General features: G+C 39.1%; 1 protein-coding gene across 6 annotated transcripts in view; it reads right to left on the minus strand.

Annotated features, from left to right (window-relative positions):
• LOC129780610 (receptor-type guanylate cyclase gcy-5-like) overlaps positions 1 to 14,275 on the minus strand; it is a 273,526-nt gene that overhangs the window by 93,575 nt on the left and 165,676 nt on the right. The gene's annotated exons all lie outside the window — the stretch shown is intronic.

Consider the following 14,275-nt stretch of genomic DNA (forward strand, 5'->3'; position numbering starts at 1 on the left):
TACAATTTTTTTTTCGTCTTTCGCGAACAAAAATTTTTCTTACAAAGTCATCCCATATATGGAAACCCAAATGCATTGTGGAATGTGTGTTTGCGTGGGAAGTCTACTATTTCGCGATTACCCACCCAGCTGTCAAATATATTTAGACTCAAAGAAACGGGAGTACACTAATCGATTCTAATCGCTCCTCCCGAAACATGATCTTTCAATTGTCGAGTCCATTGTGAGCGTAATAATAATAGCCGCTCGATAGTTTAGCTGTTAATCACTTTCGGCAGCTGGCAGCTTCTCTATCGGGGCAATAAATTTCCGAATACACAATTAGACCCTCCCTTGCCATTAATATTCATGAGAAATTCATACCAAAACAAGGCAAGAGAGTACGACGCGACGCGATAACGCACTGGGCCGCCGGACCGCGAAACAATTTTCATTCGATATAATGGGTGTCTAGAAGTTTACAAAGTCTAGTGGTAAACATATGAAAAAAAAACACATGAAAACACCAATAGGCGCGTTTTGCTCTCGTCCTCTAGTTACTACATTGGAACATTGTAGTCACGCAAATAGCGCCAAGTGTGTCGTTTGGGGCACTTTTCAGGCCGTTTGTACACATCGTTGTGGGGCATATAATTTTCTGTTCTTCAGTTTCTAATAGTGCGTGTCGAAGATGCTAATTGATCGGCAGTTTCTATTGATTGGATCAGATATTCCTGTAGGGTACAGAATGTGGAATGTTTTGCAGATTATTCACATGCCTGGGTAAAAGGTTAATAATTATTTTTCGTTATTTGGTAATGTATTTTTTCGTCGTAATGCATAAAAAAATACGGTCTAATGTTTTGCTATAAGGAAGTAATTATTCATAATTATTGATTGTATTTGATGGTATTGCATAATTGTTGATTGCATTTGTGTTTTAGAGTTTACATGATTTCGGGACCAATGGCGCTATTTTTTAATATTTTTTCTTGAAAGCTTAGATTTTTTTTTGCATATCCAAAATTGTAATTGTGAGTGTTTTGTGAGTGTAATTTTTTTTTTTTTTTTTTTTTATCCATTTCATTTATTTGTAAGGCTCAATCGCATAAGCTTTGCGGAGCCGCTAATTCAAGGTTTGTTTATACAAAGTTTCAACTAATTTCTATGTTTAGTAGGATTCGACCGAATACTCGCGGTTTACTCGAGGTTAAAAGGGCAACATTTTTGTGGGACGGGTCAGGTTGGGGATATGGATATGAGGTATCGTTGTCTCAACCGAGGGTTGCCGCACGCACTGTAGCATTGTGCATAATGACCAGGGATAGCATCTGGTGTTCGACTAGCTGTCGAGGGTGGGCGACGGTAAGATGGGGGGACAATACAAACAAACTAATAACGAAAAAGAAAAACACAAAAGCATTAAATACTTATACTAGACCGTTTCACAAACATATAGATCAACTGCATATAGCAGATGTCGCGAGTTCCCAACACGTCTCTAACAGGAACATAGGGTTGTCTTCCTTGGACCTCAAGGGCATTCAAAAGGTACTCTCTGGCTGCGTAATTATCCGTACATTGCCAAACTGCGTGATCGATGTCATCGTAACCGTTTCCACACCGACAGACGTTGCTTTGAACAAGATTTATTCTGTGGAGATGCACATCTAGCGAGTGGTGGTTGGACATAAGTCTACTCATTACACGAATGAAGTCACGACTTAAGTCCAAACCTTTGAACCACGCTCTCGAAGAAACCTTTGGAATAATTGAATATAACCACCGCCCAAGACTTCCAGTGTCCCAATCGGTTTGCCAACTCAAGAGGGAACTCTGACGCAGTAATTGGAAAAATTCATCGTATGAAATCTGTCTATCAAACAATTCGCCTTCCTGGGCACCCACCTTTGCGAGAGTGTCCGCTTTCTCATTGCCAGGAATTGAGCAATGAGAGGGGACCCATACAAAGGTTAACTTATAAGATCTTTCGATCAGTGCACTCATCTGCTGCCTCACTTTTGCGAGGAAATAAGATGGGTGCCTACTAGTTTTCATCGACTGGAGAGCCTCAAGCGAACTGAGACTATCCGAGAAAATGAAGTAATGGTCTGCAGGCTTGTTGGAGATCATCCCCAATGCGAAGGCGATTGCTGCCAGCTCAGCAACATAAACGGAACAAGGTTCCTGCAGTTTGCGGAAGGCGCTCGAATTTTCATTGAAAACACCGAAGCCAGTGGATCCATTGAGGCGAGACCCATTAGTGAAGTATCTTTTCATGCAATTGACTTTTTGGTACTTTCGGTTAAAAATACGGGGAATGAAAGTTGGTCGAAGCTGATCTGAAATCCCAAGTATTGCTTGTTTCATCGACAGATCGTATTCAATTGAGGAACTGCTGATGGTGAAGTGAGCACGGTCTGGAGTAAACGATGGAAGACAAATATCTGATGAAATATAGTGATGATAAATTCTCATAAACCGAGATTGTATATTTAGATGAAGCATTTTATCAAAGTTTTCAATCACAAGTGTGTTCGTGATACCACATTTCACCAGTATTCTGAGAGAAAGTTCCCAGAATCGGTTCTGTAGAGGAGTTACTCCTGCCAGAACCTCGAGACTCATGTTATGCGTTGAGTGCATACAGCCGAGAGCTATACGCAGACAATGATATTGAATTCGTTCCAATTTTAGAAGGTGACTTTTAGCTGCTGAGAGAAAGCAGAAAGAGCCATACTCCAGAATAGATAGAATAGTTGTTTTATAAAGCGTTATGAGATCTCCCGGATGAGCTCCCCACCACGTGCCGCAAATCGAGCGGAGAAAGTTGACTCTTTTTTGACATTTTTGCTTCAAATACGTAATGTGGGTATTCCAAGTGCATTTTGAATCAAACCAGACACCAAGGTACTTGAAGGTCAATGATTGGGTAATGTTTCTCCCCAAAAGCTTAAGTTGCAATTGGGCTGGGGACCGCTTTCGAGTAAACACTACCAGTTCTGTTTTCTGCGGCGAGAATTCTATCCCTAAGTTCCTTGCCCAAGAAGACAAGTTGTCTAGGGAATTTTGCAATGGTCTTTGCAAGTTTTCGGCATGGGGACCTCTGACGGAAACCACACCATCATCTGCAAGTTGTCTTAGCGTGCATTGTTCTGCCAAACAACTGTCAATATCTTTCACATAAAAATTATAAAGAAGGGGGCTGAGACATGAGCCTTGGGGTAGACCCATATAACTATTTCTGGAAGTTGTCAGCTGTCCAAGGGTGAAGTTCATTTGCTTTTCTGACAACAAATTGTACAAAAAGTTATTCAAAATTCCAGGAAGTCCACATCTGTTCAGATTGTCTGACAGAATTTCTATGGAAACTGAATCAAAAGCTCCCTTAATATCCAAGAATACTGAAGCCAGTTGCTCTTTGTGCGCAAAGGCCAGTTGAATATCTGTAGAAAGCAACGCTAGACAATCGTTTGATCCTTTGCTCTTGCGAAACCCAAATTGTGTACTTGATAGCAAATTATTTGTCTCGATCCATTGATCGAGTCTTCGAAGGATCATTTTCTCCAGCAATTTTCTAATGCACGAGAGCATAGCAATCGGACGGTATGAGTTATGGTCAGACGCTGGTTTGCCAGGCTTTTGAATTGCTATCACTTTGACCTGTCTCCATTCGGGTGGCACAATATTGTTTTCTGGTAGAGTATTGAATAAGTCTAGCAAGCGTCTTTTCGCGATATCGGGAAGATTTTTTAGAAGAACGAATTTAATCATATCGCTTCCGGGTGAAGAGTTGTTCGATGAAAGAAGAGCCATAGAAAATTCCAGCATTGAGAATGGTCTGTCCAGAGGTCCACCGCTTAGAGACGTTTCTCGAAGAATATGTTGGGCTGGAACTGAGTCTGGACAGACCTTTTTAGCGAAATCGAATATCCATCGGTTGGAGTATTCTTCACTCTCGTTGGTAGATGAGCGGTTACGCATGTTGCGAGCTACCCTCCACAAGGTGCGTATTGAGGTTTCACGAGAAAGACCTTCGATGAAATTGCGCCAGTAACCGCGTTTTTTTGCTTTAACTAATTGTTTCAGCTGTATTTCAAGCTTTGAATATTCCTCGAAGTGTGTGGATGTTCCATGTCTGCGAAAAGCTTTGAAAGCATCAGATTTTTTCAAATACAACTTTGTGAATTCATCGTCCCAGCCAGGAGTGGCTGGTTTTCTTTTAAATGAAGCACTTGGAACTTTTCTTTTTTGTGCTTCCAGTGAGCTTTTATACAATAAATCGACGAAGAATCGATATTCTTCCAATGGTGGAAGTATATCTATTGATTCGACACCGATTGTTACCGCCGTTGCAAATTTTTGCCAGTCGATGTTCCTTGTTAGATCAAATGGAACTCGAGATGGTTCAGTGGATTGCGGGCTACACTTGATTGATATATTGATTGGCAAGTGATCGCTACCATGGGGATCATTGATGACCTTCCACTGACAATCTAATGATAGCGAGTTTGAGCACAAAGATAGATCGAGTCGGCTTTCCCGAGCCGGAGGTTTTGCAATTCGTGTCACTTCACCAGTGTTCAAGATAGTCAAGTTGAAATCGTCACATAAATCGTAAAAAATAGCCGCCCTAGCGTCATCATAAAGATCGCCCCACCCAGTACCATGGGAGTTCATGTCACCCAAAATTAGAACTGGGGTTGAGAGAATCGAAATTAGATTCCAAAGTTGACTACGGCTAATGGAAGTATTCGGGGGAACGTATACTGAAGCTATGCAGAGTTCTTTATTCTTTGCAGTTATTTGACAAGCGACGATTTCGACGTCTGATAGAGCTGGGAGAGGAATTTTATAGAAAGAGTAGCACGTTTTGATCCCTAAAAGTACTCCTCCATAGGAATCATCTCTATCCAGGCGAATAATATTAAAATCGTGGAAGTTGAGTTCTGTGTCAGAAGAAAGCCATGTTTCGGAAAGAGCGAATATATCACAATCATAATTTTGAAGTAAAAATTTGAACGAGTCTAGTTTAGGCACTAGACTACGGCAGTTCCATTGTAGCACATTGATCATATCTTCTACTACGTTAGATGAATTATCCATCGAAAGATATGATTGATGCAAGGAGGGGCCATGAAGCAGTCAATTGCTTAAGATAAGACTTTAAAGATGGAAGCAAGGCAGAAATAAGGCTTCTGAGGGGGTCTTGAATTTTTAACGTGTTTAGTATGAAGTCCACAATGTCCGAAAAAGCTATCAATCCTCGATTAGACGCGAATTTTCTACGAGAAGATCGAGGAGCAGCGTTTTTATTTCTCTCTTCTCTGGGTAATGACGTAAAATCCTTGCTGCAACCAGGAACTGGCTGAGAAGGAGCCTTCGGATTCGTTTTTTTGCTACTATTACCCTTGGAATTAGACAATCTTCCGAGGGTCATTTTAGCTTTCTTACGGTGCACCATTGGTGAAGAGAGCTTTCTTTTTGATGATTCATCCTTTATTGAAGATTCTGGTGCAGCCGAAGTATGACCCTCATCAGAATCAGAATCCGATTCTTGAGATGACAAAACCGAAAATTAGTTTTCATTTTGAGCGGCTGATGCGGTCTTTAGCATTTCAGCATAAGTCCGCTTGGAGCGTCCAGCGATAGAACGCTTCACTTTATCGGAGTGCTGTTTGTACCTTGGGCACTCTTGTAGAGGGTGAGGATTCTCGCCACAGTGAATACATTTTTCCACTGTTTGAGTGCAAGAATCCTCACTATGTTTATCGCCACATTTGCCGCAACGAAATTTGTTGCCGCAGTGGCTAACCGAGTGTCCCAACTTTTTACATTTGGTACAATTATAAACCCGCGGTACAAACAGGCGCACTGGGAAAAAAACATTTTCTACTTTCACATAGATTGGGAGAACAGAACCTGCGAAAGTAACTCGAAAATAGTGCGAGGGCTTATAAACTTTTTTATTTTCTTCCAAAGATGCTGAATGCAGATTTCTAACATCCAGGATCTTTACAAGATCTCCAATCATCGAGTTTTTGAAGGAACCCGACGCTTGCTTTAGTTCATCGACACTCAGACTCGCGTCGGTTACTACGCCTTCTATCTCCACTTCTCGAGAAGGGATGTAGATGTGATACTCCCTGTTAAAAACTTCGTGGTCAACAATCTTGTTGGCCACATCAAAAGTCGGTGCTTCTACACGCAGTTTGTCCGGTCTCTCTTTATGTATCGAGACGCCCTTATAATTACGCAGCAAATCTCTTGAAATATCAAGAGTTCTCAAAGCTTTTTCCTTGGGCCGAAAGAAAACAAACCATGGTGCCTTCGAGGACTGTTGATAATAACGCGTCCGCGCAACATTGGCATCAGCAGATGTCATAACGGTTGCGCAGACGGTGCGCAACCGCCTATGAAAACGAAAAAAAACTCGCACGCACACACTCGCGCAAAAACTCAACTTAAAACTAACTTAGACTAAAAACTAACTTAAACTAAAAACTAGCTCAAATCAAAAATCTTCTTGAAAAAAAACAATAATTTCGTAAAAAAAAAAAAAAAATTAATAAATAAAAACTCAATAAAAAAACAGGAAGTGGGTTATATCTATGGTATAACCGCAAGGGTGACGTAGGACTATCGTTGATTTAGAGATCATTTGTTTGAAGTTGAATCTGAATTCATTCTGAATGAATGAATATTTGGAGAACTTCGAAAACGAGAGCGTTACGTTGGAGGCACAAGGTTTTATGCATCCAATATTGGATACGGAAATATCCTACTGATAGGGAAGAATAATCTTCAGAAGCTATCCTGTTGATTGCGATTGATTGAAAAATCACAAAACCTAATGTATTTGGTCACAGTGTTACATGGATAGAAAACATTAAAATAAACTCTTTCACATGAATATATTTTGAAAATTCCCAAAGGAACTGGCAGATTATTTTCCAGCAATGATTAGATCTTTCCGGAACTTTCTCGATGCTGAATGGCATCCTAACGGAAAGAGTTCTGCGCGTGTATGTGTCGATCCTTCGCCATCCACCTCCTCCAGCACGTTAGGCAACGATGTTGTCTTGTCGATGTCCTCACGAAAAATGAATGTGTCTCACCACCAGAATATCGCTTAAGTATGCTTTTTGTGTGTGATTGAATCGAGAGAAGGTGTGGTTTACGATGGCAATTTGGAAGGCAAACTAGAGGGGAATGAACTCTCTGAGCTCGGAACTTTCGGCGACTGAGCAATAATCGATTGCGGGCGCATACAATATTGGATACGGAAATATCCTACTGATGGGGAAGAATAATCTTCTGAAGCTATCCTGTTAATTGCGATTGATTGAAAAACCACAAAACCAAATGTATTTGGTTACAGTGTTACATGGATAGAAAACATTCAATTAAACTCTTTCACATGAATATATTTTGAAAATTCCCAAAGGAACTGGCAGATTATTTTCAGTAACGATTAGATATTTCCACATTTTCCTCGATACTGGAAGCCCACCAGTGGTTAATGCCAACTCGATAACCACCTGTTAATAGCAATTGATTGAAACATATTTGGTCACAGTGTAACATGGATAGAAAACATTCAATTAAACTCTTTCACATGAATATATTTTGAAAATTCCCAAAGGAACTGGCAGATTATTTTCAGTAACGATTAGATATTTCCACATTTTCCTCGATACTGGAAGCCCACCAGTGGTTAATGCCAACTCGATAACCACCTGTTAATAGCCGCGCGTGTATGTGTGTGTAGCGATGTCTTCCCAGGGAACCGTTTTTGGCATCACTCTCCTCCTGATGGATTCCCTTCTGGCCTAAGGCGGACAAACAGGCTCTTGGTGACACCGTTCATCCGCGCTTTCATGATAAACGAAGAGCTTCACCACAACAGCGACAACATGCTCCAATCGCTGTTCAATTAGAACTGAGTGGATTTCCGAGCGGCGCTCGCTTATATACCGATTGGTGATTTCAATAGCCTGTTTTGAAAGCAAATTTAAGACTATTGAAACAAGTTTTTGGATCAAAAAGTAACAAGTATATAACGCGTAGACATTTTATCTTTCGAATGAAGTGTTTATCATACCATTTCGTTCAGTTGTTTAGGAGCTATTAACGCTCAAAATCTCGGTCTCCGGCGTAACGCTTTCGTTTTCGAAACTTTGATTTTACACCCCGGTATAGAAATGAAAGACGTAGTCCTACGTCAAAATTTAGTCTGATGAGTTCGAACAACTTGAACAACCCTATTCAGGGAGCTATACAACGCTGCACGCTACGGTATAAGCACAATAGCGAGACGGCAAAAACTATTCTATTGTACTTCTCTGTTTGATGTTTGGTGAAGATACAAATGTGACGCTCAATGGAACCAATTCACAGAACACCGGTCCAGCGTCGCTGAAGAGGTGCTGCTTCCTCGCTGTTCCGGATGCGTTGGCACTTAACTTGTCACCAATGGGCGAAAGAAAAAAAACAACAACCAAAAATCACTTTGGCGGAGGGGGAAAAAAAAACTTTCCAGCTTCGATATTGTAGCGGAGGACGGACAATGTGTGTCCGTCTCTTGCAAATAATCGACGAGGAATGAGTGTAATATTTTCTCAAAGAAGACTAGCTCATTGACTTCAATTTGCTATGTCGATAATTTGAATCGGTACAGTAGTTCAAAAGCTCAGTTTTTCTCAAGCTTTTCTCAACAAAAATGTATTTAAAAAATCATAAAAAACTGAAATATTGAGATATCAAAAAACCGAATTATACCTGATGGTAGATATGGTTGTTTTCGCAATGATATGGATATATTCAAATCGTGCTTTAGTATTACTTTACTTGCTCCCTTCGATGGTAAAGCTTGGGGAACAAGAATTGAACCAATCAAAGGGTGGGATTCAGCGCGTTCGGATAATGCTTGAAATTTAAAAGTTTGAACACAGTTTCGCTAAAAATATATATATAATTTTCTTATTATTTAGTGTGGAAATATTGCAAACATGATGCAAACATTTTTGCAATCTATCAAGAAACAATGCGGTATGGTGGAGGCGATCTGGCATAGTTGTAACATCCATATCTGTCACGCAGAGATCACGAGTTCAATTTTCACTGACGACATTCTTCCAAAAATGGAAGTAAAAGTGACGAACCAGCCGAGATGTGTTGAAAGTCACTATAATAGAGAAAAAAAAAGCAATGCGGTATAAGCATTCAAAATCTTGAATTATTTCAAACAATCCGTCCTCATCAAAAACGGAATGAATCAGGGTGCTTATTGCAATTTGATTCAACTCAAATGAACCACCTTTCTTCGAAGTTCTCAGTCGAATAGTCGAATGCATAGAAATTGTGGAGCGTACTGCACATAACAAAACTTCATTTTCTTATTTTGCATACAAGGAGTTCCATAGGGATGATTCAGAGTATATGTTTTTGCACTAACAAGATTTCATAGTTGAAGCTTCCAGATAGTATCTCAATACGAGAAACAAGTTTCAGCAAAACAGCACATACCCCCTCACCCTCACACACTCACATCAAACAATTCGGGACTGGAATGCACGAATGATGATGACGTTGGGGAGCGAACCTTATCAGATCTTACGCGGGGCACAAAAATCTACCCGCTCTGGTATCCCCCTCTCGGGTCTAGGATTGTAACGGGAGGAACGGTTGAGAACACGCACGAAAGTGGAATGATATAAATCGTTAAGATGCGTAACGAGGGCTGCGTAGACGCCAGTTCTTTTGCCTACGGAAGACTGATTCACTCACTTGCTTACGAAATACAGTCGGCAGAATCAAATTTATGATAGAAGTAAAAAGAGATGGTACAGGACAACGGGAAGTAATAATTAACGCGGCATTAAAGAAAACTATGTGAATTGATGTTTTTAGCATTGGAAAAAATATCGCGTTTACACATGTGTACAGGAAGGGTCTGAAACATTATAGTAATTCTAGAGCCAAAGAAATATCAATCTCATATCATAATATCAATCAAGCTACTTCATGCCATGAAACTAAATTAATAGCAGACATGAATTAACGCTGTGCTTGCGAACCCTTCAATGACGTCAAACTTTACGCGACGGTTCATTGTTTTTATCACTTTGTCGCCGATTCTTCGTTTCGCTAACCATTAACGGCGCGCACCTATTTCTCAAGCTCAAATTCCTCCGATTACTCGCGTGATTTTAATGAATTTGCATAAATGGATCGCATGGCCTTTTACAACAGAAAGCGTTCGAAATTCTTTCAAATAAAATAGTTCGCATCAGAAGTTACTGCACATCTCCTTCTATTGGGCCGACAACCTCGTAGTATCGTGTCTAATTTGAGCCTGCCAAAAACCCGCCGACCCCCAGTGGGAGAAACTTTTAGTTTTCTCCACAGGCATCGATCGGGACGACAATGAAGCGTACTAGTAGTCTCGACTCTCGAGCCAACCCAAACCATCGTCGCCCCCCGTCGCCACGTTGTCGCCGTCATTCCCTTCGCCTCTTAGAATTCATTCAAGACTCTCCCAATTCCGTGTGTCGGTCTGATCTATTCAGCCCGTTGCCTTGCAATTGGTAGCTGGTAGCAAGGGGTACCCCAGCCGATGTTGTGACCGCACTGTTGTTGCTGTGACCTTTTTGGCCGAGCAGAAAATGGGACTGAAAGAAATTCCGTTTCTGGAGAAAAGTGTACAACCCAGACGCGATGGAAACATGCAGAGACATTCGATACAGAAATTGTGTGGGGGAAATTTAGCGACAAATTGGTTCTCACCCGCAAATATGCCCATAACTCTTATTTCAGCAATCTTATTTCAGCAATGGGGGGTTTCTTAATTATTATCCTCGAATGTGCTCGCAAATTATTTACAATCCATTTCACAGCATTTTCAGTTTCTTTCTGGATGTGTGTCAGTCTCTGAAAAAATACCGCCTCTATTGTATATAATTTCATTATCTAAAAAAAAACAAATGTGCTTTACATTTGAAATATCCGACCAATAAAACAATACATTTTAATGGGTTTCTCACATCAAATTGCATTACGGAAAAAAATTTGTACAAAATTATCCATTCGGTATTTTCTCTAGAAAATTTGGGCAAAATAAGTTTAGAGTGTATTGTTTACATTTTATTTTTAGTGCTGTCAGTTTTTCGAAAATTTGAAAAAATGGCATCCTCCGAAAAGCAACGTCGTGAATTGATTTTGCACAAGTACCTGGAAAATCCTCAACTCTCTTATCGGGACATCGGGAAACAACTCGGAATCGTGCAGTCAAATGTATACTCGCGTTTAAGCGAAATCCCAAAATCCTTCGGTCAGGGATGTGGCCAAAAAGTTGAATCTGTCCAAGTCTTTCGTTCAAGGGCAGGGAGGGACTGCATACGTACACATAGATGCCGACGGAGCCTTATTGTATCATCATAGATGATGAGACTTACGTCAAGGCGGACTTCCGGCAGCTTCCGGGCTACTAATCTTCACCGGCCAACACAAGTTTGTTGTTCTGGAGAAAGTAAGGAAGCAGAAACTTTCTGTTTGCCAAAGAATACATGATTTGGCAAGCGGAGTGCGCCGTTCGTGACTACCGGGACTGTAAACGGGCAGATTTACCTCAAGGACTGTCTACAGAAGCGTCTCCTTCTTTTGTTGAAGCAACGCTAGGGCCCTACGATCTTCTGGCCGGATCTAGCTTCGTGCCACTATTTAGAAAAAAAATAAAACAAAAATACTGCACTACTATGAAGCAGGCACTACTGGGATTTATAATAGCCCTATATATTTTTTTTTAGTTTTTTAGTTCCGATGCGTTGGGAGACGGGGTTCATGTCCTTTGGTTCCAAAGGGATCCCGTTGGCTTCGTACCACTCCAGGGGAGTGGTACGCGGAGAGGGGGTTCATGTTTTTTTTTCAATGGGCCTCAAATTCGAGGAAGACATGAAAAAAAGTGGATTTCCGTACAGTAGAAGTAGCAACCAGAGGTTGTACAAAACCTTATGAATGGAATTAAGCGTAAGGTGCGAGCATTCGGTTATGGTATTGATGTTGAATTAAATAAATATGCCAGAAACATACTAATGTTTTATAATTTATTGACTAAAAGTTTGACAAGGATCGGTCGACTAGGGAATTTTCTACAGCGTTTTTTCCGTGATGTAATTTGATGTGGGTCACCCTTCATGTAGTACCTTTCGCAGAACGGCAACAGAAAATGTGAACTGAATCGAATTGGTGACGGCGAAGGCAATAGCAACAGCAATGGAACGAATATTCACGTTCAGTTTTCAACCAAATAACACAGTTCTCACCACCAGAAAACACCCGAATGATCTGGAAAAAGTCGCCAATATGTCTTCAAAACACTTCACAGAAGCTCTGTCCCGGCAGAAGAATGATGAAAAATAGCTTTTTGTAATTTCCGAACTTTTTGAAATAACTCTTTAGTGAGCTTTTTGTATTTTGTATTTTGTATTTTGTATTTTGTATTCTGTATTTTGTATTTTGTATTTTGTATTTTGTATTTTGTATTTTGTATTTTGTATTTTGTATTTTGTATTTTGTATTTTGTATTTTGTATTTTGTATTTTGTATTTTGTATTTTGTATTTTGTATTTTGTATTTTGTATTTTGTATTTTGTATTTTGTATTTTGTATTTTGTATTTTGTATTTTGTATTTTGTATTTTGTATTTTGTATTTTGTATTTTGTATTTTGTATTTTGTATTTTGTATTTTGTATTTTGTATTTTGTATTTTGTATTTTGTATTTTGTATTTTGTATTTTGTATTTTGTATTTTGTATTTTGTATTTTGTATTTTGTATTTTGTATTTTGTATTTTGTATTTTGTATTTTGTATTTTGTATTTTGTATTTTGTATTTTGTATTTTGTATTTTGTATTTTGTATTTTGTATTTTGTATTTTGTATTTTGTATTTTGTATTTTGTATTTTGTATTTTGTATTTTGTATTTTGTATTTTGTATTTTGTATTTTGTATTTTGTATTTTGTATTTTGTATTTTGTTATTACCTATTCTTATGTATACTTAAGGGGAACCCTACTCCAAAAAGTCGGAAAATAACAGATTTCGTGATTTTTTCTGATGTTGGGTTGGGTTTTGGAATATTTTGCTGATTAATTGAGGTATATTTAAAAATGCATATTCAATTTTTTGGATTCCAATATAGTTTTATGCTGTTGGTAGCTTGGCGCGTAGACGCTCTTTCTAGAACAGTTCCTTGCTGGTGGTACGTTTTTCTCCGAATCTGGTTGTGGACCGATTTGGCTGTAATAATTCGATAATTCGAAAATATTTTTATCTTTTTTCTACACTTCTGGTAGCCCCATTTACTAAAACGTTTGTTCTTTTGATCGGAAAAAATGAAAAAAAGGCGTAATATTCTTTTTCAAGCAAAATGCACTTGAAAAATATATTTGATTGACTTCGCATGACCTAGATCAATACTAATCCTAATGATATAATATTTATTGTAACAAAACAAATTTTACATGTTTTCTTGTTCTTCTTCGTTTTTCCTGGCACTTCATTTTATCTATTCGTATATTGTGTAGTTATATTTCAACTTTATACTCATTTATTTTTATCCCTCCCGATTGCTCCCCGTGAAAAAACGCAGCCGGTATACCTTCCATCATAATGTTTTCAGCCTGTTTCTATTCATCGTTTTGTCGAGGATAAATTTATCCAGAAAAGCATTTTCCTCTCACTGTCTACAAAAAAAACGTGTTTTATTAAAAAAAACAAAAAAGATGGATTCATATTCGATTATCCATCCTTAATTTGATATCCAAATCTGGAGACACTATTAAAGTGTTACATTAAAAATACCGAACGGAAGCGAATTCGTTTTAATGAACTATTTTTTATTGAAAATCACTCAATCTTCGGAATACTCGGATTCCCCATAAATTTAGCCAAAATGGGTGAAATCGATAGAAGCATCACCAATTTAATACTGTGTTCAGTTACACAGATCCTCACTGAAGAGATGGTGTGTCATGAAAATAAAATGATACACATTCGCCGATCTATTTCCAACCCGACTAGACATTCCTCATTTTGGTTTTACGACGAAAAATGCGTATCCTCTAGTGATCGATTTGCAATGCAAATGAGGGGCGGCGTCTGCAATGTAGATAACCAGACCCATCGTGAGAAGTCAGAGTGGGCGCGCGCTATGATCCAGTCAGTCGTAACAAATTGGATCACTTCACTTGGTGGCGGCACAGATGACAGCTCGATTGGCCGATTAATTTTCAC

Source organism: Toxorhynchites rutilus, chromosome 3 (assembly GCF_029784135.1).
Source record: "Toxorhynchites rutilus septentrionalis strain SRP chromosome 3, ASM2978413v1, whole genome shotgun sequence".
In the NCBI taxonomy this organism is placed as follows: Eukaryota; Metazoa; Arthropoda; class Insecta; order Diptera; family Culicidae; genus Toxorhynchites; species Toxorhynchites rutilus.